The sequence below is a fragment of the Stenella coeruleoalba genome (genome assembly GCF_951394435.1).
Source record: "Stenella coeruleoalba genome assembly, chromosome: 4".
NCBI lineage: Eukaryota > Metazoa > Chordata > Mammalia > Artiodactyla > Delphinidae > Stenella > Stenella coeruleoalba.
The window spans coordinates 121532237-121553928 of NC_137149.1; the positions used below are offsets into that span (position 1 = coordinate 121532237).

General features: G+C 38.3%; 1 protein-coding gene across 1 annotated transcript in view; it reads left to right on the plus strand.

The window, feature by feature from the left end:
- Nucleotides 1-542: 542 nt before the first annotated feature.
- IQCM (IQ motif containing M) overlaps nt 543-21692 on the plus strand; it is a gene marked incomplete at its 3' end in the record, with an annotated part of 457722 nt that continues 436572 nt past the window's right edge. Inside the window, exon 1 of the mRNA XM_079919840.1 lies at nt 543-618. The remainder of the gene's footprint in view (nt 619-21692) is intronic.

Here is a 21692-nt window from a genome sequence, read left to right on the forward strand (position 1 = left end):
CCTATTTCCAGCAGTTACCAAATTCTTCGCATCCATTTTCTAGTAGTCCTGGGCTATCAGATTAAGAGGCCACAGGCCTACAAAGACTTTCGAGCTGACCAGGCTACCTCTGAAGTTTGTGAAGCTCTCTGTCCATCATCTTGGTGAACTACAGCTACATCTGAGGTTTGGCAATGGCCATTGCTGGAAGGCCTGTTTGCCTTTGAGAGACACCATTCCGGGGCTTGACAAGGCTCCTGCAAACAGGAGGCAGTGTCCTCAGGCGTTATCAAGCCCCGGAAGCCTGGGCTGTGGGTGTAGGGTTAACGCCTAGGAAGCTCTTACCACATATCGCTCTGCTGCCGGGGCAAGAAAGCGGCCGACGCGGCTGAAGGGCGGAGGAGTCGGGCGGAGGAGTCGGGCGGAGGAGTCGGGCGGGGGAGTCGGGCGGGGGAGTCGGGCGGGGGGAGGAGCCGTGCTGGGGGGAGGAGCCGTGCTGGGGGAGGAGCTGTGCTGGGGGAGGAGCCGTGCTGGGGGCGGGGCTTGGCCCAACCGGAAGGTGAAGGCTCCCGGAAGTTGATGGCTCCCGGAAGCTGATGAGGCGGGAAGGGCGAGGAGACTGTGAGGGCGGGAAGACTGGTGAGTAGCGGGCCTGGGGTGGCGTCCGAGGAGGATTTGGGGGGTGTTGTTGGGAACTTACATTTTGGTTTTTCATACTCAGACTTTGTAGTGTACATATACTCTCAGGCAGTGTTTATGTGGGAAAAATTTATATTTACATTCACCAAGCTCCATGTAAAAAAAACCGCGATATGTTTAAAAAGCCTGGAGTTATTACAGAAGGGTGGAGAGTAAGAACTGCGAGCCGCCTTCTCGCAAAGCCAAGATGTTGGGCATCTTAAATGCTGTGGGCTCCAGGGTGGGCCTCACGGGCTTCTGCTCAGTGCCAGCCTCTCTCTGTCATTGTGCTCTGGTTCTGAACATGTTTCCACGATGCCTTTTGTATTGAGGCCTTGTTTTGTCTAAAACTGAACAAGGAGAAAGTGTTGAAGAAAATAGTGACATAGCAGAGCAACCGAGAAAAGCAACTGAATGGAAAAGATGTTACTTCATATAAAGCAGCTGTTTTTTTTTTCTTTTGCTTTACGCGGGCCTCTCACTGTTGTGGCCTCTCCCGTTGCGGAGCACAGGCTCCGGACGCGCAGGCTCAGCGGCCATGGCTCACGGGCCTAGCTGCTCCGCGGCATGTGGGATCTTCCCGGACCGGGGCACGAATCTGTGTTCTCTGCGTCAGCGGGCAGACTCTCAACCACTGCGCCACCAGGGAAGCCCAAAGCAGCTGTTTTTAATAAACGTATTAATGATGTTTAGTGATGAGAAAGAGATATTTTGAACATCTAAATCCTAAAATGATACTTTAATAATTATAAATAGGCACAGTTTTACTGCTGTAGGTTTTTTTTTTTTTTGGAAGGTGACAGCATTGTGCTGAAAGCCCCAGCCAGGACTGGCACACACATAGGAAGGGTTAGTGTTGTATGTAAAGAGTTATTGTGGAGTCAGGATGTAGTGGTCGTGTAGATGTATGTAAGTAGTGGGTGGGGTGTGTGAGGTGGGGCACACACACATGAGGGATTTTCTTATTTAAAAATAATGCAGTCTGATGAGCATTTGTGCATACAACATTCAGTTTTCAGGAGTGGACTACTGATGTTAAGTAGGACGTGCTTTTACTTATTTATTTGATCCTTGACTACAGAGAGACAAATTTTCCAAGATAGCTAGTTAATGGCAGAGCCAGCATTTGAACCCGAGAAGCCTAGCTCCAGTGTTTGTGCTCTTAATCAGAACTCTGTATAGTCTCTCAAGAACACTTTCAAAATGGTCTTATTTTAACGCCGTAAAAGAGACAACAACCATGACAGTGGCTTTCAGTGGCAAGAACCCAGTATTTGAAGAAAGGTTTCTTTTCCTTTCATCCCTATAGGATGTGCTTGTTCTCTCTCCTTCACCAGTCTCGTTCCTCCCGTGCCTCTTTCAAATCAAAACCCTTTAGGAGAAGAACTTCCCGAAAACCTTTGGGCATGTGAAAGCAGAGGGGACTTGTGCTCTGCTTCTTGATGCATGTTTATTGTCTTTTGTTTTTTCAGGGCAACAGATCCTTAGAAACAGTAAAGGTCTAGATAGTAAATATTTTAGGCTTTGCAGGCCATATGGTCTATGTGACAAAGGCTCAACTTTGCTGTTGAAGGGCAAAAACAGCCCTATACAATGCATAAATAAATGGGGCATGGCTGTGTTCCAAGAAAACCATTTATAAAAACAGGTGGCTAGCTGGATTTGGCTTGTGGACCAGGCTGTAGTTTACCAACCATTGGTCTAGACCTTTGAGTATTTCTATATCATTTTTCTGAATAATAGTCAATGCACATTAAGTGCATGCTCCATGTCAGGCACTGGGCAAACATATGAACACGGAGATTCATTTGATACTCATACTAACTCTATGAAGCTAAGTATTTTTAAAATCCTGATTTACCAACAAGGAAATCAAAATGTATAAAGTTACGGATGTCATAGGCAGAGCTGGGACTTCAGAGACTTTTCCCTTAAATACTACATTTTACTAATAGGTCAAAACAAGTTTACTTGTTTTGTAAGTATACCATTATCATTTTATTTGGGTTTCACTACTTGTTCTGATACACTTGGAAACTTCCCTGTTACTTTTTCAGTTATCCATATTGCCTTTTGAGATCAAGTCTGCAGTTTCCACCTATTGGCTTGACATTTCTATCCTGCATCTTTAAATTTAAATAAAAATCCTGATTGCCCATTTTGCCTCTGATGCTTAGCGTGTAGTCATTAATATTTATATAAGGCTTACAAAACCCTATTTGTTTATGGCTCTGAACATAAAAGATCTAATGATTTAGATTAAGAGCCATATCCAAGTACTTGGGGTAAGTGCTTTTGGAACCACTCAACAAAACTATAGTGGGAGATGCAGAGACAAGATCACTTCTTTCTGCAAAAAGGACTGAAGACAAAAGACGATCCTGGGAACTTGAGGTTTTCTTTTTATCTTTTCAAGTATGCACGTGCCAGCTGAGAAAGTTGGAACAGATGAAATAGAAGGGTATAATTCCAGGGGCATGACTGACATCCTTTGTGAGAATCTTTGGTCTTTTCTTTCACCAAAGCATAGTGGCCCTGGTGAATCTTAGTCACAGTGATATCGTTAAGCAAGCAAGCATTAGAAATTATCTGGAAATAATGTTTATTTGCAATAAGATATATAGTCTTTTGAGTTAGTACTTTAACAAAAAAATTTGCGGTACAATATAAAATGTACCTAAAAGGAATAGTCATTCGACTTAAAGAATTTGCAGAATACTCATATAGAATATTAGAATAAAACTGTTTTCATGGTAGCATTTTTTTTAACTGTGGGAAAGTTTAAAGACCTCAAGAAATACGATAAACCTTCATATTTTTGTGCCATTCTTGGTTGTAGCCTTCAGGTGGTATCTCTGTAAATACAAACAAACAAAAACCAAAAGCCCAGAATATAGAACCCTGCTTAAGGGTCTGTGTTAGACCGGGACAGAGGTACTGACTTAACCTATTTCTTGAATGTTTTTCTGCTTTTTGTACAACTGGATTAGACAAATAGCTGATAGAGAAAAATAAGTCATTTTAGGCAGAAGTTTCTGGCTTTTTTTCTCCTTTTAATTTTTTAATTCAATCAGATAAATTATCAACATTATGGAAGTTTGTTGGGAATTGTAATCATTTCAGTTTTTGAATTTATACTGAAATTATATTACCCTATTTTTTATAGCCTAAATATATTTCACTATAGAAATTGATATTAGCTAAAGAAGTTACTTTTGCCCACTTGTCATTAGATCACTAAAATGAATACAATTCTTCTGAACATCAAAATAAAGAATCAGAGAATGTTAGAGATGAAAGGGACTTTATCCAGTGCAGGGTTTCACAGCCTCAGCACTATTGGAATTTTTTGGACTGGATTTTGTTTGTTGGAGTGGGGTGGGTAGTTGTGTGCATCATAGGATGTTTACCAGTATCCCTAGTCTCTATCCAGTAAATGCCAGTAGTATATCCCTTCCCCCACCCCGCTGGGTCCCAGCTGTGAGAATCAAAATTTCTTGGTTTTTGCCAGATGCTACATGGGGGGGCAAAATCACCTTCAGTTGAAAACAACTGATCTAGTGCAACCCCTTCATTGTAAAAGAATGTAAATGTCTTACGCATATTTTCTGAATTAAGAGACTTTTCCTCCTTTACCTTGTCAGCATCATAGCTAGGTCTAGTATGCCAGAGGTAAGGGAAAATGGATACAGTTATGGATATAATTTAAGGCCTGACCTTAAATAGAATTGACAGACACAAAGTTTTTATTTAGTAAGCTTCTTCTTACTTTTAAGATCCTTTTTATTATGTTCAGTTCTTTTTCTAAGACTTTCAGATTATGCTGTAAGCAGTGCTATGCAAAGTCACTCAACACATGTTTAATTCAGCTAACTTTTTTTGGGGGGGGGCATGGTGAGACTTTCTCAATGAAGGAAGCAGTGTGTTGATTTACTTTCTAGTGCAAGTTCTATCTCCTCATCCTCCTTTAACAAAGAGTTCACAGACAAGTACCAATCGCAGTCCCCTGTTTGGTAGCACTAATATAGATGAGCAGGGCCCCTAAGGGCGTTCTCCATCCAGGCCTTCATTTCTTACCTTGGGGCTCTGTTCTCTGCTTGGCATATTCACAAAGCAAACCATATTATTAACTTCACTAAGTTCAATACATGCAAATAATTCTTTGTCAGTTCCCTTAAAATTTATATTTGTATCTTCACAAAAATGTCCTAGTAAGGGAGATGTTTTAAGACAGAAGAGTCTTTTGATGGCAACATGAATTCTATCAAACCTTGACATACTCCGTATATATTTATGAAAAAGATAGGGAAAGATGGATGAGAAGGTGGTAGTCAGGCAAAAAGGGTGGGGATACTAGTAAGAGTGTTTAGGCAGAGAGAAGTGTGTGTGCAGACTCCAAGGCCAGAGGACCATGGTGCCTTCGAGAATGAGAAGAAGTTTACTGAAGCTGAAGCTAGAGTTCAAGGGGAAATGAGGCATTACAGAAATGAGCAGAAGGCAGATGGTACAGTGCTTGTAAGGCAAATTATGTAGTTTTTTTTTTTTTTAAAGATTTGATGAAAGTTCATATTAATGCAATTGACAAGGAAATTTAGATATTTTGAGATATACATTTTAAAGTAATAACTAGAATTATGACTTATAACATTATACCAGAACATATAAGATTTTTAGAAATTTCATGTAATGTCTGAAACATTTATATTAACATATTTCCATACAAATAACCCAAAGAAAGTTTAATATTAGTTTTTTTTTGTTTGTTTTTTTATACTGCAGGTTCTTATTAGTCATCAATTTTATACACATCAGTGTATACATGTCAATCCCAGTCGCCCAATTCAGCACACCACCATCCCCACTCCACTGCGGTTTTCCCCCCTTGGTGTCCATACGTTTGTTCTCTACATCGGTGTCTCAACTTCTGCCCTGCAGACCGGTTCATCTGTACCATTTTTCTAGGTTCCACGTACATGTGTTAATATATGACATTTGTTTTTCTCTTTCTGACTTACTTCACTCTGTATGACAGTCTCTGGATCCATCCAGGTCTCAACAAATGACTCAATTTTGTTCCTTTTTATGGCTGAGTAATATTCCATTGTATATATGTACCACAAATTCTTTATCCATTCATCTGTCGATGGGCATTTAGGTTGCTTCCATGACCTGGCTATTGTAAATAGTGCTGCAGTGAACATTGGGATGCATATGTCTTTTTTTTTTTTTTTTTTGCAGTATGCGGGCCTCTCACTGTTCTGGCTCTGCTGCGGAGCACAGGCTCCAGACGCGCAGGCTCAGTGGCCATGGCTCACGGGCCTAGCCGCCCTGTGGCACGTGGGATCCTCCAGACCGGGGCACGAACCCGTGTCCCCCGCATCGGCAGGTGGACTCCCAACCACTGCGCCACCAGGGAAGCCCTGTCTTTTTGAATTATGGTTTTCTCTGGGTATATGCCCAGTAGTGGGATTGCTGGATCATATGATAATTCTATTTTTAGTTTTTTAAGGAGCCTCCATACTGTTCTCCATAGTGGCTGTATCAATTTACATTCCCACCAACAGTGCAAGAGGGTTCGCTTTTCTCCACACACTCTCCAGCATTTGTTGTTTGTAGATTTTCTGATGATGCCCATTCTAACTGGTGTGAGGTGATACCTCACTGTAGTTTTGATTTGCATTTCTCTAATAATTAGTGATGCTGAGGAGTTTTTCATGTGCTTCTTGGCCATCTGTATGTCTTCTTTGGAGAAATGTCCATTTAGGTCTTCTGCCCATTTTTGAATTGGGTTGTTTGTTTATTTAATATTGAGCTGCATGAGCTGTTTATATATTTTGGAGATTAATCCTTTGTTGATTTGTTTGCATATATTTTCTCCCATTCTGAGGGTTGTCTTTTCATCTTGTTTATGGTTTCCTTTGTTGTGCAAAAGCTTTTAAGTTTCATTAGGTCCCATTTGTTTATTTTTACTTCCATTACTCTAGGAGGTGGATCAAAAAAGACCTTGCTGTGATTTATGTCAAAGAGTGTTCTTCCTATGTTTTCCTCTAAGAGTTTTATAGTGTCCGGTCTTACATTTAGGTCTCGAATCCATTTTGAGTTCATTTTTGTGTAGGGAGTGTTCTAATTTCATTCTTTTACAAGTAGCTGTCCAGTTTTCCCAGCACCACTTATTGAAAAGACTGTCTTTTCTCCATTGTATATCTTTGCCTCCTTTGTCATAGATTAGTTGACCACAGGTACGTGGGTTTATCTCTGGGCTTTCTATCTATGTTTCTGTTTTTGTGTCAGTACCATATTGTCTTGATTACTGTAGCTTTGTAGTATAGTCTGAAGTCAGAAAGTTTTATTTCTCCAGCTCCGTTTTTTTCCTTCAAGACTGCTTTGGCTATTCGAGGTCTTTTGTGTCTCCATACAAATTTTAAGATATTTTATTCTAGTTCTGTTAAAAATGCCATTGATAATTTGATAGATATTGCATTGAATCTGTAGATTGCTTTGGGTAGTATAGTCATTTTCACAATATTGATTCTTCCAATCCTAGAACATGGTATATCTCTCCATCTGTTGGTATCATCTTTAATTTCTTTCATCAGTGTCTTAGAGTTTTCTGCATACAGGTCTTTTGTCTCCCTAGGTAGGTTTATTCCTAGGTATTTTATTCTTTTTGTTGCAAAGGTAAATGGGAGTGTTTCCATAATTTCTCTTTCAGATTTTTCATCATTACTGTATAGGAATGCAAGAGATATCTGTGCATTAATTTTGTATCCTGCAACTTTACCAAATTGATTGATTAGCTCTAGTAGTTTTCTGGTGGCATTTTTAGGATTCTCTATGTATAGTACCATGTCATCTGCAAACAGTGACAGTTTTACTTCTTTTTTTTCAATTTGTATTCATTTTATTTCTTTTTCTTCTCTGATTGCCGTGGCTAGGACTTCCAAAACTATGTTGAATAATAGTGGTGAGAGTGGACATCTTTGTCTCATTCCTGATCTTAGAGGAAATGCTTTCAGTTTCTCACTATTAAGAATGATATTTGCTGTGGGTTTGTTGTATATGGCCTTTACTATGTTGAGGTAGGTTCCCTCTATGCCCACTTTCTGGAGAGTTTTTATCATAAATGGATGTTGAATTTTGTCAAAAGCTCTTTTGCATCTATTGAGATGACCATATGGTGTGTTTTTTTGGTCTGTTTTTTGTGGTACGCGGGCCTCTCACTGTTGTGGCCTTTCCTGTTGTGGAGCACAGGCTCCGGACGCACAGGCTCAGTGGCCATGGTTCACGGGCCCACCCGCTCCGCCGCATGTGGGATCTTCCCGGACCGGGGCACGAACCCGTGTCCCCTTCATCGGCTAGTGGACTCTCAACCACTGCACCACCAGGGAAGCCCGATCATATGGTTTTTATTCTTCAATTTGTTAATATGGTGTATCACATTGATTGATTTGCATATATTGAAGAATCCTTGCATCCCTGGGATAAATCCCACTTGATCATGGTGTATGATCCTTTTAATGTGTTATTGGATTCTGTTTGCTAGTATTTTGTTTAGGAATTTTGTATCTATATTCATCAGTGATATTGGTCAGTAATTTTCTTTTTTTGTAGTATCTTTGTCTGGTTTTGGTATCAGGACGATGGTGGCCTCATAGAATGAGTTTGGGAGTGTTCCTTCCTCTGCAATTTTATGGAATAGTTTGAGAAGGATGGGTGTTAGCTGTTCTCTAAATGTTTGATAGAATTCACCTGTGAAGCCATCTGGTCCTGGACTTCTGTTTGTTGGAAGATTTTTAATCAAGGCTTCAATTTCATTACTTGTGATAGGTCTGTTCATATTTTCTGTTTCTTCCTGGTTCAGTCTTAGAAGGTTATACCTTTCTAAGAATTTCTCCATTTCTTCCAGGTTGTCCATTTTATTGGCATAGAGTTGCTTGTAGTAGTCTCTTACAATGCTTTGTATTTCTGCGGTGTCTGTTGTAACTTCTACTTTTTCATTTCTAACTTTATTGATTTGAGTCCTCTCACTCTTTTTCTTGATGAGTCTGGCTAATGGTTTATCAATTTTGTTTATCTTCTCAAAGAACTAGCTTTTAGTTTTATTGATCTTTGCTATTGTTTTCTTTGTTTCTATTTCATTTATTTCTGCTCTGGTCTTTATGATTTCTTTCCTTCTGCTAACTTTGGGTTTTGGTTGTTCTTCTTTCTCTAGTTCCTTTAGGTGTAAGTTTAGATTGTTTACTTGAGATCTTTCCTATTTCTTGATGTAGACTTGTATAGCTATAAACTTCCCTCTTAGAACTGCTTTTGCTGCATCCCATAGGTTTTGGATCATTATGTTTTCAGTGCCTTTTGTCTTTTTGATTTCCTCAGTGATCTCTTGGTTATTTAGTAACGTATTGTTTAGCCTCCATGTATTTGTGTTTTTTACGTGTTTTTCCCTGTAATTCATTTCTAATCTCATAGCGTTGTGGGCAGAAAAGATGCTTGATATGATTTCAATTTTCTTAAACTTACTGAGACTTGATTTGTGACCCAAGATGTGATCTATCCTGGAGAATGTTCCATGCGCACTTGAGAAGAAAGTGTAATCTGCTGTTTTTGGATGGAATGTCCTATAAGTATCAATTAAATCTATCTGGTCTATTGTGTCATTTAAAGCTTCTGTTTCCTTATTTATTTTCATTTTGGATGATCTGTCCATTGGTGTAAGTGAGGTGTTAAAGTCCCCCACTATTCTTGTTACTGTGGATTTCCTCTTTTATAGCTTTTAGCAGTTGCCTTATGTATTGAGGTGCTCCTGTGTTGGGTGCATATATATTTATAATTGTTATATCTTCTTCTTGGATTGATCCCTTGATCGTTATGTAGTGTCCTTCCTTGTCTCTTGTAATATTCTTTATTTGAAAGTCTATTTTATCTGATATGAGTATAGCTACTCCAGCTTTTTCTTGATTTCCATTTGCATGGAATATGTTTTTCCATCCCCTCACTTTCAGTCTGTATGTGTCCCTAGGTCTGAAGTGGGTCTTTGTAAACAGCATATATATGGGTCTTATTTTTTTTATCCATTCAGCAAGCCTGTGTCTTTTGGTTGGAGCATTTAATCCATTCACATTTAAGGTAATTATCGATATGTATGTTCCTATGACCATTTTCTTAATTGTTTTGGGTTTGTTTTTGTAGGTCCTTTTCTTGTCCTGTGTTTCCCACTTAGAGAAGTTCCTTTAGCATTTGTTGTAGAGCTGGTTTGGTGGTGCTGAATTCTTTCAGCTTTTGCTTGTCTGTAAAGCTTATGATTTCTTCATCGAATCTGAAGGAGATCCTTGCGGGTAGAGTAATATTGGTTGTAGGTTCTTCCTTTTCATCACTTTAAGTATATCTTGCCACTCCCTTCTGGCTTGTAGAGTTTCTGCTGAGAAATCAGCTGTTAACCTTATGGGAGTTCACTTGTACGTTATTTTTAATTTTTCCCTTTCTGCTTTCAGTAAGTTTTCTTTGTCTTTAATTTTTGACAATTTGATTACTATGTGTCTTGGCATGTTTCTCCTTGGGTTTATCCTGTACGGGACTCACTGCGCTTCCTGGACTTGGTTGGCTATTTCCTTTCCCACGTTAGGGAAGGTTTTGACTATAATCTCTTCAAATATTTTCTCTGGTCGTTTCTCTCTCTCTTCTCCTTCTGGGACCCCTATAAGGCAAATGTTGTTGCGTTTAATGTTGTTCCAGAGGTCTCTTAGGCTGTCTTCGTTTCTTTTCATTCTTTTTTCTTTATTCCTTTCCACAGCAGTGAATTCCGTCATTCTGTCTTTGGGGTCACTTATCCGTTCTTCTGCCTCAGTTATTCTGCTATTGATTCCTTCTAGTGTAGTTTTCATTTTAGTTATTGTATTGTTCATCTCTGTTTGTTTGTCCTTTAATTCTTCTAGGTCTTTGTTAAACATTTCTTGCATCTTCTCGATCTTTGCCTCCATTCTTTTTCCGAGGTCCTGGATCATCTTTACTATCATTATTCTGAATTCCTTTTCTGGAAGGTTGCCTATCTCCACTTCATTTAGTTGTTTTCCTGGGGTTTTATCTTGATTCTTCATCTGGTACCTAACCCTATGCCTTTTCATCTTGTCTATCTTTCTGTGAATGTGGTTTTTGTTCCACAGGCTGCAGGATTGTAGTTATTCTTGCTTCTGCTGTCTGCACTCTGGTGGATGAGGCTATCTAAGAGGCTTGATGGGAGGGACTGGTGGTGGGTAGAGCTGACTGTTGCTCTGGTGCGCAGAGTTCAGTAACACTTTAATCCACTTGACCGTTGATATGTGGGGCTGGGTTCCCTCCCTGTTGGTTGTTTGGCCTCAGGCAACCCAACACTGGAACCTACCTAGGCTCTTTGGTGGGGCTAATGACAGACTCTGGGAGGGCTCTCGCCAAGGAGTACTTCCCAGAACTTATGCTGCCAGTGTCCTTGTCCCCCAGTGAGCCACAGCCTCCCCCACCTCCCCACCTCTGCAGGAGAGCCTCCAACACTAGCAGACGGGTCTGGTTCGGTCTCCCCTGGGGTCACTGCGCCTTCCCTGGGTCCCGATGCACACACTGCTTTGTGTATGCCCTCCAAGAGTGGAGTCTCTGTTTCCCCCAGTCCTATTAAAGTCTTGCAATCAATTCCCACTAGGCTTCAAAGTCTGATTCTCTAGGAATTCCTCCTCTTGTTGCTGGACCCCCAGGTTGGGAAGCCTGATGTGGGGCTCAGAACCTTCACTCCAGTGGGTAGACTTCTGTGGTATAAGTGTTCTCCAGTCTGTGAGTCACCCACCCACCCAGCAGTTATGGGATTTGATTTTACTGTGATTGTGCCCCTCCTACTGTCTCATTGTGGCTTCTCCTTTGTCTTTGGATGTCGGGTATTTTTTTTGGTGAGTTCCAGTGTCTTCCTGTTGATGATTGTCCAGCAGCTAGTTTTGATTCTGGTGTTCTTGCAAGAGGGAGCGAGAGCACGTCCTTCTACTCCGCCATCTTGGTTCCTCTCCAAATTATGTAGTTTTGATTTCATTTCAAGGACATTGGAAAGCCAGGGATGATATAACAGAGATTTAACAGAGAATATCTACCAGAAAGCTATTTCCATGATCCGAGGGTTTCCAGTCTTTTCGTTACCTTTGTCATAGACTGGTCTTAAAAGTGATCCAGTAGAGAAGAAGTAAATCATAATTAAAAGGATATGGAGGAAATGTCATTTTCTAAATGTATGAGTGTTTGTGGAATGATGCCAAGATAAACAGAGTGATCAACATCAGATCACTATTTCGCACAGATACAAAAGGATATTTGGTTCAGAGCCTATCTATGAGGAAAAAAATGTAGGAAGATGACCAGATCTTTTAGGCAGAAGAGAAAAGAACAGTTTCTAAATTCAGCTTAGAGCGCTAGTGACCACAATAACTTCTATTAGCATTTGAATAAATAACTTTAGCCCTGACTAGAGCATGCACATTTGGAAAACAGTTACAGTTTTGGAGAAAGCTGCTGATGGTTCAATTTTTGTTCTGCTGATGGAACAATCTGTTCCTGTTATGGTGCCCTGTTACCTCGATGAAATAGAGAGATTGCAAGCTGTACAGCTGGGAAACCAACAGAGTCAAGCTGTCCTGACTTTACTAGTTTAGCCTTTGAATTGTCAGCTTAGCTGTAAACTGGGACATGTTTAACACAGGAGGAGGCCCATATTGCTACCCCCAAAATGTGGAATGCTTATTACTTTTCCCAGATTTAATTGGACATATGATTGTTCTATGCAACGTGAAAAACATGGGGGCCAGTAAATCAGAGGATGACTAAAATAAAACCACGGTGGTCTTTGCTGTAAAACCAGAGTTTGTGTAACAGAGTGGGATCTTGCAGTAACTCCTGTCATTTTTCAACTTTTTGAAGAGTGAGTCCTAACATTTGACTCCATCCTACTGTATGTCACATAGATGACCAAGACAATGAGGACATTATTAATAGTAAATTCTAGTTAGTACTTTCCCCTGAAGCTGTTGGACATAATTCTTTTCATATCATGAGCGAATAAACAGGAACCTAGTATTTTACGATTGTAACTGATCAGACTTTGAAAAGCAGGAAGATTTTTATTGTAAGTTAGAAAAAATGTTCTTTTCAGGATTGTTTTTGGACATGTATATGGTAAAAGTACTACTTAAAATGTTTTAAAATAAATGTTAAGTATTTGGCACAATATTTTGAGGAGCTTAGTTAAAGGCAAAGGATTTCTGTGAGTTTTCACATTAAAATGTCAAATTCTTTTCAAATGAGGCTTGGGGGAAAATTATCTTGATTGTATTGGCTTTGGTTATAATTCCATTCATTCAATGTGCTTTATTCCTTGCCTTTTAAAATAACTAATTTTGATTCTGAGAAAATGAAGAATTCTAGTGTGATAAAGGCAATTTTTCTTTTATGCAAAAAATGAGAAGTCTTAGTAATTTTCACCTTAGTTTTGCATTCCAGGTATGGGTTTGCATTTAAAACCTGTATATTTTGTTTTTCTTTTTTTCTGTGGGGGAAGGTGTGGTTATTAACACCATTATTGGAACTTTCAGCAGCACTGTAGTTCTTTCTACTTGATTCTTGAAAACAATAGGGAAAATTTTGGCAATTGGAACAGAAGTAAGATATTGTAAGCATAAAAGTTGCAGGGTGAAAATATAATACCACATTTAAGAACTGTGTTAAAATAAGAGTGGAAGAATTGACCATGGTAGAGATGTGTCTTCCAAGACTGACAAATGGCTTGGAAGTGAAAACTGGGGCTAAGAAAGACTTCTTTGATGGACAGTGAGTGTCTAGAACTTGCTGCCTTTTCCGAGGAAAGAGGAATAAGGGTTGTAAATGAAGGGGATTTGATTTACCGGTTCATGTTTATTCGCTCTCACCTTCATATATGATCTCCATATGATATTAGCTGTTTGCTTTTAGGAGGAAAATGCCTAATTATTACTTTTTTGGCTCGATCATGATGATGAACACTAAATATTAAGCAGTTTAGGCAAACTGATAGTAATTAGGTTATCCAGTAAGTAGTCTTCCCAAACTGAGATATTTTGGCGGTCTTCTTTAGATTTCTGTGATTGCAAAGAACTAGTAATATTGATTCTCAGTCTCTACCATTATTTAAACTTACCCATATAGTCAAATCTAAATACTTTAAAAAAATTCTTATTCTGCTTTTTTCTCCTTGGGTACTTATTATTTTCCACAATAAATATTTTAACACTTTTTTCTTCCTCATTCAGTTCTCTCCCAATTTCTCAACCTTCTCACGTTTTTTAACGTGTAGTATGTGCAATGAGTGTGGAACTAGCTACCTCTGTAACTTGAGCATGACCTTTACGTTCTCCAGGCACTACTTTATTCATCTGGAAAATGAGGGGATGGACTAAAGCAGTGTGGCTCAGTGAGGATTGTCATAAATCGAGTTCTGTGGAAGCAGACTCTGAGAGAGAGAACTGAGTGCAGAAGTTTTACTGGTATATATGTGTTCACAGGAGATAACTCCTGTGATGAAGTTAGGAAGACAAAATTGGGCAGAGGGAGAAGCTGACCTGAAGTTAGGATAGCAACTGAGGCCTCTCAGCCAGTCTTCAAGAAAACTATAGGGATATGAAGGTTTTGTTCTAAATTGAAGCAAAGGAGTCAGACCTCAGTATCCTTTATCAGCCAGACATCACTTAGGGGTTCTTCCTGGGAAGGAGAACAACTTTGGGCAAGGCAGTTCTCTGCAGCAGAGGCAATGCTCAATGAAGGACATAGCTGTGAAATATAAGCAAATGATATTCCCTGCAACTTAAGGGTGAGTGTGTTGGCCTTGAAGAGGAGACCTGGGCGGAGCACCAGTTTCTATTACTGGTGATTTTGAGCATGGTAATTCTTTGTTATGTGGAAATAATCCAGGCATTGCAGGCATGTAGCATCCCTGGTCCCACCTAATAAGACCATCAAACGCTCTACCACATTTCTAAAGAACTCCTGGGACCCTGGTTGAGAATCATTGGAGATCATTAGGCTGAAGGATCGCTCAGTGTCTGTGGCTCTAACACTGTTGTTTCTGGATGAGAATACAACCTGATCGAAGTTAAAAAGATCCAGTGAAAGAGTGAGTCTGTTGTGACTCAAATAATGTTGTGCTGAACCTAGTTGAATATAAATAGTTCTGGGGAATTACTGGATCAAAGGTCATGAATATTTTAAAGAGCATTGCCACAAATTGCCCTGTAGAGTGGTTGGGTCAATTTATATTCTCACTAGCAATCTAGCAATCATATGAATTTATTTTTTCTTATTAACTTGAATCTCTGTAAAGTTTATTGATATTGTGGATGGAGTCCAGGAAAGTAGGGAAGGAGGTGAGGGTTGGGTACCACAAGCTTTGCTGCTGTGCCTGTTTTCATCCAGGTTTCACTAATGCTTCCAAGCACTGCTCTGACAACATCAAGAAAGAGCTAGGCATAAAGGAGCGGGGGAATTGCTAGGCACTTTACTGTTGATATTCAAGAAAAACCAGAACCCTTAAAAGAGGTAAGGGATTTATAGGGAAGAGAATGGATATGTTTGAAATTTTTACTGCACAATTCAAACTCTCTCGATTGTAACCCTTTATTCCAACTTAACAGGTTTAGATTAGTTCAACTCTATCCTTTTAATCTCTATTAACAATTCAAAAGGAAATATCTACTGTTAGCCTAGACTTGTTCTCAAGGGGCCAGCAGGTGCTGGTTTGGCAACTTCTTTGGAGAAAGACTCAACGAGTGTGGAGACTAAAATAACAAACTTGTTTTGAGATAGAGTGCTTCCTGAATATGATTTGAGACTTTAAAAACTAATTGCAGAAGTAACCAGCTATCATTTATGAACAGAAGAAACTCTTGTCTTTCAATTTATGCAGAATTCTTGATTTGGTCAACTTCAGGATTCTTTATTTCCCCCTGTTTATTTTCTTTTTCTGTAATTACAATTTACCCAGTAAATAGTCTGTCATCATGTTATAGTGTGTCAGTGGACATCATGACATTTTTCTGGATTGGTAGAAAATGAGCCAGCCAATCAACAGCATGTGTTGGATGCCAACACTGAATCACGCCCATGTCACTTTAAAAACAAATTGACTTGTGAAGAGACATAATTTTAGTTTGGAAAGGCTAAAATTATAAGGGCTCATCAAATATTCTGTATTAGCTGTGTCCTTTGATTTTATATGTTTAGAAGCAACTAATCAATGATCCTAAATATGAAAAAAATAATACTAGGAAGGTTGGTGTATTTTGCCATAATAGCAAAAAACAGTATTCTGTGAAAACAGATTGGTTTTCTGTTTATGGGTCTGTAAAATTAATGTTTACGTGTCTATTAAAAAGATGGATATTTTAATCTAGATTCTTTGATTGTAAGAAATTTAAATAATCATTAGAAGGGCAAAACACATTTATTAAGGAAAAATCAATAACTATAGAAACAAAAGGAAGGAAAAAAGTATTCATAGTCCAACCATTCATGGACAACCATGTTTATATATAAATATTTGTTTATATTTTTCTAAGTTCTTTTCTTTTCTTTTTTTTGGTTATACCTTTCTAGACTTAAAAAATGCATTTAGTTTCATAAATTGCACCCCGGTATTAATAATTATTTTCAAGCTTACTTTAATCAAGTTGTAGTATGTTCATGAAGAACTTTCTAAATATCAGTTCACTTTATTTTCCTAAACAAGTGAATAACATTTCATAGTATGGAAGCACCATAATTTGACCAGTAAATTGAGGGACATCTACATTGTTTTAAATATGTTTTGTGCAGCATGGTGACTATAATTAACAATAGTGTATTATGTACTTGAAAGTTTTTAAGAGAGTAGGTCTTAAATATTATCACCACACACATAATAATTGTAATTATGTGAAGGGATAGGAGATGTTAACTAAGTTTATTGTGGTAATCACTTTGCAATATATACATATACCTAGTCATCACGTATATATGTTACATGTCAGTATATGTACATATGTACATATGTTACATGTCAATAATATCTCAAAGGTGGGGAAAAAAATGTAAAAAGTCATTGTTTTAAGTATTTCTTTCCAGAAATGCCTTTGTATATAATTCATTGAATGCTTGTTAGATTAGTTCCTTAGAAACATTCCTAGAGGCAGAAGTGCCATGTTTGAAGGCAGGCATATTTTAGATTTGATATAGATTGCTACATTCCTTTCCAGGAAAGCTGTACTGATTTACACTTCCATCAGCAGTGAATTGAGTCCCTAACTTAAATCCTCCCCACCCCTAAACACTGGGAATTAACAACCAATCATATTATTTTTTAATAGATGATTATCAGATTGTTATAATTGTAATCTTTTAATCATTAGTGAGATTGAACATCTTTTTCTTGTAGCTATTGGCCATTTGCATTTCTTTTATGAATTTTAAAATATCTTTTGATTTTTTAAAAACTGAGGTGTTCATCTTTTTAAGTTGTTTTAAAAGTACTCCCTATTGAATAAAAATATTAACCCTTTGTCATGTATACTACAACTGTTTTTCTCAATAATTTCTCTGTCTTTTAATTTTGTTTATGGTATATTTTCTTGAACAAAAGTTACAGCTTTTACATGTAAGAATCTTTTAATATTTTCCTTTATGATTTCTTGGTTTCAGTTCATGCTTAGAAAGAACAATCTCAAGGTAAAAATATTTTAATTTTTAAAGTGTATTATTTGATCTTTATATATAAACCTTTATTGGTTTTGGAATTTAGTTTTTGTTTGTTGTGGTGTGAGGGAAAATTTCTTTTGTCCTAAATAAAAGGTAATTGTCTCAATCATATTTATTTTATAATTCATTATTTCCCATTTATTTAAAAATTATCCTTTTATCTTCTACTTATCTTGCTATCTGTAGATGTATCTGAATTTTCTATTCTCCTCTTTTAATATGTGTTTATAATAGACTAAGGGAAGATTTAATAACTTCCTTCTCTTATGAGAATGAGTCTAGTATTTCATCGTTAAGGATATTTGCTTTGGTCTATTTGAAAAGTATTTTGATCATGTTAAAGGAATTCCTTTTTATCCCTACTTTACTAAAAGCTTTAAAAAAATATATCATCGTGGATGCCCATTGTTTTCAGATGCAGTTTTCAGGATCTATTGGAATGATCCCACTGTTGCTCTCATTTTTTCCCTTACTGTAATGACTTCCATTAATACATAGCCTAGCGTTGAACCTGTCTTGCACTCTTTGTATAAAGACTCCATGTTTTCGTTGTTATTTTTAAGTAACACACTGGATATGAATTTTTAATATTTTACACAGGAGGCCTGCAATTATATTTCTAAGCAAAATTGACCCATTGTTTCCTGCTTGTGTCATCTTTTTGTCAGGTTTTGGTACCAAGTTTATGCTGGACTCAGAAAATAAATTTACATAACTTTTTCTTCTTTTTTTCCCCCTATGCTCTGAAATTTTTGAGATAATATTTTAATTATATATTCCTTGAAATTTTGAAATAATTAATGTAGAAAGCACTAGATCTGGCAGTTTTTTGAGGGTAGGTCTGTGACAACTTCCTAATTTTTTCCCCATGGTTTTAGTTTAGTTTTTCTCTCCTTTACATGGTTGATTTTAGTAGTATGTATTTTCCTGTAAGCATTATCCCTAGGTTTTCAAAATTTTTAGCCTCTTACACTCTTTTCAATTTCTTTGTGTTCCTGGTTCCTTCCCTTTTGGGACAGGACATAAGTCAGTAGATGAGAGCATGGCCTTTGGGGCCACACTGCCTGGATTTGAATCCTAGCTCCACTATTTACAAGTTGTGTGGCCTTGGGTAAATTACTTTATTTCTCTTGCCTCCCCACCTATAAAATGGAGAAAAAGGTGATTGCTACTCTATAAGGTTGTGGTCAAAATGAAATGATACAATATTTATGAAAGGTGCTTAGAACAGTGACTGACATATATAAATATTCTATAAGTGTTTATATTATTATTACCTGTCCCTAATTTTGTGGATGTTCCTTAAAATATTAGGCTGGCTGGTAATTTATGTATTCCATTTGTTTTGTCTTATTATTGTCTCCCAATTTACCCTCTGCTCTGATTTCCTCTCTTTTTTTGTCATTTGCCATATATATTTTAAAAAATTACCTCAAATGTAATAAAGCATTTGATAATAAATGCTTTAAAATACTTAAAAATTTGATAATAAATGCTTTATTGTATTTAAGGATATTTATAAAGTCATATGAGGTATATCTTTGCAGCAGGTATAAACAAGCAAAATGTATGCTTAGGAGATCATAGAAAGGCCAGTATTCTCTTCCAGAATTACATATGCCAGCCTTCAGGCCCATCAGGTAGACCTCTGGCTGGGCAATTTCAAGGAGGTTGAGTTCTCCTTGACCTGACAAAGTTTATCCATCTCCTGTTGCTGCCAAGTCTGCCACTTTTTTAGGTGCCATTCTGCTTAGTGGAGAGGCTCTCCAGGCCACTCAGTAGGAGGCCAAGGTGAGGCGAGGCCAAGGAAGTCTTCTGATGTCACTCATCTATGTGCATTCTTTCCACCTAGATTTTCTGCAGACTGAGAGACATCAAGCCTGGGTTCTGATGGCATTTGCAGTGCTCTTGAGGACAATTCATGGTCATCAGATCCATAAGAGCTCTGTGTTTGTATTCCTCCTTCAGTCACACATAGCTTTTGTCACACCAGTTTCCCTCATGGTTGTCCTAATAGAATTGCCTATCCAAGGACTTGGCAATCTTGAGAAGGTATTCCCTCTCTAGGAAAGATTCTACCTTATTGAGATAAAATAGCACTCCAAATTCTACTTTATTGCAATATTACAAAAATTGCAGTGTTACAAAAGAAGCCAAAATGATTTCCTCATTTTCATTCTGTAGTCAATTCAGTGCTTAGCAGTGTACAAACACTAACCATACTGGGCCTGATTCCGATGGCATTTGCAGTGATATTGAGTCACCCAGAGATGTGTGCCTTCCTCTGGGACAAGGTAGGTGATGGTGGGGTTTCCTTTGCCTTTTGACTGAGGTTTTGCAGACCTGACAGGGCTACCATACCAGTGGGTGGGGATATCTGGTAAAGTAGGAGTTAATGTCTCTTTTATAACTTTTCTTTTTTTAAAAAAAATTTTTAATTTAACTTATTTTTTTATACAGCAGGTTCTTATTAGTCATCCATTTTATACACATCAGTGTATACATGTCAATCCCAATCTCCCAATTCATCACACCCCCCCCACCCCCCCGCCCGCTGCTTTTCCTGCTTGGTGTCCATACGTTTATTCTCTACATCTGTGTCTCATTTTCTGCCCTGTAAACCCGTTCATCTGTACCATTTACCAGCTGCAATTATGGGCTCTTGGGACATCCAGACACAAAGTTCTTATCTCATTTGAGACACTGTAGAATTAGAAAGTGGGGAGCATAAGGCAGGGAAAGAAAACCAATATAAAGGTGTGTTATTGGCATTGGGGGCACTATTCCATCTGAACCTCTGAGAACTGTGCGGAGGGCTTCTCAGAATTGTCTGCCCTAAGAACAGGAGGCTGAAGCACAAATCCATGGGCTTCTGTTACCCACTGGTTATGGGTTGACCCCTAGGGTATTGACTCTGCTCCACTCATTATTGTGTCTGAATGCCCCTGTTCAAGGCAAAATGTCTGGACCCTTTTGCTTTCTTTCTGCTTTTGCTTCTGATTTTCTAATTTATTCCTGAGTATATTTAGTTCCTAATTTCTTGGCTTTGCCTGCTCTTTCCAGACCTTGTGCTTACCCTTTCTGCTGATGTCAAAATTGGCTTCTTCAGTTTTAACCTTTGCATTTTCTCAGATATTTTATGGCAAAAAACAAAAACAATCTTGTATATTGTCTCAGTGTTGTACTTGTTTCTGGCCATCCCACTCATTCAAGCTTGACTGTCCTGGAACCCAATCCTGCTGTTCATCTTTTCTTCTTTGCTAAAACATTGGTCTTCTCCCAAATCCCTGCTGGAACATCAGATCCTGCTCCATTGAGGGAAGGTAGGGTGCTAAAGGAAAGGTGTGTCTAGAAGAATGGTTAGCCCCAACTGCAAGCGCAAAAGGGACACCCTGGTGGGAAGCCAGCATCCAGGACTCATTATGGACTGAACCCTCTCTGTATTAATTGCCACCTGCTCTTGGGCTTGCTTTTGGTCCTAGTACATCTCGAGGCCCCATGCCTCCCATTTGCTACCTGTAACCTGGGTAAGTTCCTTGATTTCTTTGACCTTTGGGTCCTGCAGCTGTAGAATAATGCTAATAGAAAATGTTAGAACCACCTCAATTGGATTGTTGTGTCTGGCATATTAGCTACTATAATTGTTAGAATCTTGAGTTTTCCAACAGACTTACTTCCCAACCAGCAGTCAAAAAATCTCCATAGTGGTTGCTCTGTGGGCCGTCTTCAGAATCAGGGCTGGCAAAGTGTGTGAGATCCAGTATTCTGGCTCCTCTCCGCCCTCTGTCTTTGCTCTTTGTCTTCTGACATAGAGACCTCATAACCTACTTTGTCAGAGAGTTAATAATCAATGTCATACACTTTCTTACATAATACATGTTTCAGGCCCTTTACATACATTAGCCCATATAATCCTTCTGGAAGATAGATTTTTACAATCTCTGTTTTTCAGCTTAAAACTAAAATCAGAACCAACACCAAAGCAAAACAAAACAAAGAAAAACAAAAAACAGCAAAAACCAGAGGCTCTGAGTGATTACATAACTAGCCTGAAGTTATACATCCAATCCAGGATTGCTATCAAGATCAAGATTCCAATTGCTTACAATTGCTTTCAATTGTAAGCAGTTCTTCCAATGGTGCACTTCCTCAGCATTTTATCTTGTGGCTACTTGGCCTATTTTCCTAAGACAAAAAAAAAAATCTACTTAAATATTTAAAAAAATTTCATCATTTCTATTCTCTCTCATTCAAAACTTGGGAGCCAGTGTCCA